This window comes from Oncorhynchus gorbuscha, linkage group LG10, assembly GCF_021184085.1.
Source record: "Oncorhynchus gorbuscha isolate QuinsamMale2020 ecotype Even-year linkage group LG10, OgorEven_v1.0, whole genome shotgun sequence".
In the NCBI taxonomy this organism is placed as follows: Eukaryota; Metazoa; Chordata; class Actinopteri; order Salmoniformes; family Salmonidae; genus Oncorhynchus; species Oncorhynchus gorbuscha.
The window spans coordinates 29,773,310-29,778,309 of NC_060182.1; the positions used below are offsets into that span (position 1 = coordinate 29,773,310).

Below are 5,000 nucleotides of genomic sequence, written 5' to 3' on the forward strand. Positions count from 1 at the left end.
TGGGGGATGAGCTGGAGCGGTGTTTCTGAGACAAGGGCGGATCCCGAAAACGGTTCTTCTCACAAAAACGTCTGTAAAGACCAAACGGTTTGAGCTACAAACTATTATGGCCCACCTATGAAAAGCTGAAACTCTGATGCTCACAAGCCATACAATAGTCGTCAGAAGGTAAGGTTCTTCTGCGTAGAAGATCCCAGGAAATGCCAGGACATAGTGCCTATAATACTGTAATAAGCTCACATAGTTGCTGTCACACACAGTCACAACTCCACACTGGTTGGATGATCATTTCACTGAGCAAAACATTTCTACAAGTATTTTGTATCAGGTTTTTGCTTTGCGGACCTTATTGGTTTATTGACATTTGTCAAGAAAACGCATGAATGCAGCTGCTTGTGTCACATGGTTATGTGTTCTACTTGCAGCCCTGGTCTTCCTGAAAGGAAAACGGTACAACACTTCAATGTGAGGCTAAATATTAAGGCAGAGCAAGCAGATGAGTGAAGGTAGTGAATTTCATCTTTTTCACTGTGCGAGCCCTGGGACCATGTCATAATAAGCTCTGCAGAGACATGCTGCACTCGTGCTAAAATCACAGCACGTTAAGTAACTCATAAATGGTCCCATTTAACGGCCGTGGTTGCACTACGGAGTTTAACACGGCTGAAATTGCCGTTCCTTGTTCAAATTGACAGCTTGTCTGGCTTGCTGAACAGCGGCGGTGACATGTTTCAGTGTGTCTCCCTCCCTCCACCAGCAGGCAGCACCCTGACTGACTGACGACCCAGAGGTGGCATCCAGAGACTGGGAGACAGTTGGACTAGCCTCACCCTACAGGCTGAAAGGCAGCACCCTGACTGACTGACGACCCAGAGGTGGCATGTTTCAGTGTGTCTCCCTCCCTCCACCAGCAGGCAGCACCCTGACTGACTGACGACCCAGAGGTGGCATCCAGAGACTGGGAGACAGTTGGACTAGCCTCACCCTACAGGCTGAAAGGCAGCACCCTGACTGACTGACGACCCAGAGGTGGCATGTTTCAGTGTGTCTCCCTCCCTCCACCAGCAGGCAGCACCCTGACTGACTGACGACCCAGAGGTGGCATCCAGAGACTGGGAGACAGTTGGACTAGCCTCACCCTACAGGCTGAAAGGCAGCACCCTGACTGACTGACGACCCAGAGGTGGCATCCAGAGACTGGGAGACTGTTGGACTAGCCTCACCCTACAGGCTGAAAGGCAGCACCCTGACTGACTGACGACCCAGAGGTGGCATGTTTCAGTGTGTCTCCCTCCCTCCACCAGCAGGCAGCACCCTGACTGACTGACGACCCAGAGGTGGCATGTTTCAGTGTGTCTCCCTCCCTCCACCAGCAGGCAGCACCCTGACTGACTGACGACCCAGAGGTGGCATCCAGAGACTGGGAGACAGTTGGACTAGCCTCACCCTACAGGCTGAAAGGCAGCACCCTGACTGACTGACGACCCAGAGGTGGCATCCAGAGACTGGGAGGCAGACTGGGAGACTGTTGGACTAGCCTCACCCTACAGGCTGAAAGGCAGCACCCTGACTGACTGACGACCCAGAGGTGGCATCCAGAGACTGGGAGACAGTTGGACTAGCCTCGCCCTACAGGCTGAAAGGCAGCACCCTGACTGACTGACGACCCAGAGGTGGCATCCAGAGACTGGGAGACTGTTGGACTAGCCTCACCCTACAGGCTGAAAGGCAGCACCCTGACTGACTGACGACCCAGAGGTGGCATCCAGAGACTGGGAGACAGTTGGACTAGCCTCGCCCTACAGGCTGAAAGGCAGCACCCTGACTGACTGACGACCCAGAGGTGGCATCCAGAGACTGGGAGACAGTTGGACTAGCCTCGCCCTACAGGCTGAAAGGGAGCACCCTGACTGACTGACGACCCAGAGGTGGCATCCAGAGACTGGGAGACAGTTGGACTAGCCTCGCCCTACAGGCTGAAAGGCAGCACCCTGACTGACTGACGACCCAGAGGTGGCACCCAGAGACTGGGAGACTGTTGGACTAGCCTCGCCCTACAGGCTGAAAGGGAGCACCCTGACTGACTGACGACCCAGAGGTGGCACCCAGAGACTGGGAGACTGTTGGACTAGCCTCGCCCTACAGGCTGAAAGGCAGCACCCTGACTGACTGACGACCCAGAGGTGGCACCCAGAGACTGGGAGACTGTTGGACTAGCCTCACCCTACAGGCTGAAAGGGAGCACCCTGACTGACTGACGACCCAGAGGTGGCATCCAGAGACTGGGAGACAGTTGGACTAGCCTCACCCTACAGGCTGAAAGGCAGCACCCTGACTGACTGACGACCCAGAGGTGGCACCCAGAGACTGGGAGACAGTTGGACTAGCCTCACCCTACAGGCTGAAAGGCAGCACCCTGACTGACGACCCAGAGGTGGCATCCAGAGACTGGGAGACAGTTGGACTAGCCTCGCCCTACAGGCTGAAAGGCAGCACCCTGACTGACGACCCAGAGGTGGCATCCAGAGACTGGGAGACAGTTGGACTAGCCTCACCCTACAGGCTGAAAGGCAGCACCCTGACTGACTGACGACCCAGAGGTGGCATCCAGAGACTGGGAGACAGTTGGACTAGCCTCACCCTACAGGCTGAAAGGCAGCACCCTGACTGACTGACGACCCAGAGGTGGCATCCAGAGACTGGGAGACAGTTGGACTAGCCTCACCCTACAGGCTGAAAGGCAGCACCCTGACTGACTGACGACCCAGAGGTGGCATCCAGAGACTGGGAGACAGTTGGACTAGCCTCACCCTACAGGCTGAAAGGCAGCACCCTGACTGACTGACGACCCAGAGGTGGCACCCAGAGACTGGGAGACTGTTGGACTAGCCTCACCCTACAGGCTGAAAGGCAGCACCCTGACTGACTGACGACCCAGAGGTGGCATCCAGAGACTGGGAGACAGTTGGACTAGCCATACTAACCATAACACCTTGTCGTGCTGTTTGTTACCATTAGACAGCGACAACGTTTTCTTGGCCTCTTGCTGTGTAGCCAATTGTTTGGCAGCTCAACATTCACACCAATACCGTTCTGTCTGCTGCTAAAATCGAATGGAGAAATGGCATGCCACTGGCTGAGCGGGCAGAAGCTGTTGATTTGAAATGGCTGCCACAGCAAACAGTCGATAAAGGCCTGTTTAGTGAGACAGCTCTCCTCGTGCTCTTAGCTGCGTAATTAGCTTCCCTTCAGAAGAGCCAAGAGTTTCCCGAGTGAGACAGGAGAGTTCTATAATGGTCATCGATAAAGCTGCGCAGACGAGTGTCATACCGCTGTCAGATGCACAGGCCCACTCTACCCGTTAATGACTGCAGATGGCAGTCCGTTAAAGCGATTACACAGCCTTGTGTTTCATTGAGCCTGAATGGTTACAGCACTGTCCTCCCAGGCCGAGCTAGCTGGACAAACCTACAGCTGAATGAAGGAGAGACAGAGAGAGGGAGGGAAAAAAAGAGAAATGGAGAGAGAGAAGAGAGAGACGGACAGAGACAGAGAGAGAGAAAGGAGAGTGAGCGAAGAGAGAAAGAGAGAGAAATGGAGAGAGAGAAGAGAGAGACGGACAGAGACAGAGAGAGAGAAAGGAGAGTGAGCGAAGAGAGAAAGAGAGAGAGAAATGGAGAGAGAGAAGAGAGAGACGGACAGAAACAGAGAGAGAGAAAGGAGAGTGAGCGAAGAGAGAAAGAGAGAGAGAAAGAGAGAGAGAGCGGGAGAGAGGGGGAGAGGGGAGCAAGGCAGATAATGGCTAAGGACGGCTGCTGCTGCTATTATTACAACTAAATGGGATACTAAGAGATTTGAAAAGAACAGGGCAGAGAGGTGGGGGGAAACCAAAGTAGATAAAAGCAAGAAGACAGAACCACTCTGGCTAGCAGAGAAAAAAACTATTCCATGCTTACAAATTAGAAAGTGAACACACAGAGAGAAACACACAGAAACAAACACAACCTTTAGCATGCATTGCGTATGACTACACTGTACGACTACACCGTATGACTAGGACGGTGGTTGGGTTGGGGGGGGTGGTAGGACAGCAGAATAAGACAGGACAGGTATGGTACTCACCGAGGTCCTCTGACACTGGATGCTGGTGCTGTTGAAGCGCAGGGCGGTGACGCTGTAGGTGGCTCCCTGGATGTGGAAGATACACTCATAGTTCCTCTGTCCAGACTGGGGCTGAGGCAGGTTCTTAGCCAGCAGGGTGATGGGCTTCATCACCCCCACGGGGATGTAGATCTGGGTGGATGGCAGGATCTGGGGACACTCCTGGGAACAGAGAAAGAGACAGTGGTTCGCCCTCTATTCTGTAAGCAGGTCAAAGTAAGGAAATGGTGGACTGGAGATTTACTGGACAAGAAAAGTAAGTATAGCATGCTGGTATAATGTCCATAAAGCGTTAGTGATTTTGAAAGTGGCCTTGATGCACAGTGTGTGAGGATTTAAGCACAGTGATACAAAATGTGACGAAGACAAGAGGAATGCAGTATTTATAATTGTATAAAGCCATGTAATGGGCCTAATTGCTCTGAGAAACTGGCATATTTATTTTTTTGGGGGGGGCAAAGTGATTAGCGACCACATAGTTGGTTGCCATGCCAACGGATTAGCGAGACAAAACCAAATGAAGCCATTCAAGTGTTAATGCCATTGAAAGGTTTTGGCAGGGCTGTGTTCGTGGGTACGGACGCCAACAGCGTCTGGGCCAAAAAGCCAGTCCAGTCCAGACGATCAGTGGGAAGAGCAGCAAGTGCTGTCTTGTCTCCTCTCTGGGCCCTGACCCCTCTCTGCCCAACACGGGTGCACTGGAGAGGACAGGGGCAAAGCAGCAGGCAGCTAAAGAAATACATCAACTAACGGAAGACGGGCCACCGCAGACACAATTGTCATGTGTCCCACTCGGTGTTTGTTGATTTTAGACGCCACCCTCTCCCACACAAGATTTA

General features: G+C 53.0%; 1 pseudogene; it reads right to left on the reverse strand.

The window, feature by feature from the left end:
- LOC124045843 overlaps positions 1 to 5,000 on the reverse strand; it is a 329,729-nt pseudogene that overhangs the window by 71,893 nt on the left and 252,836 nt on the right.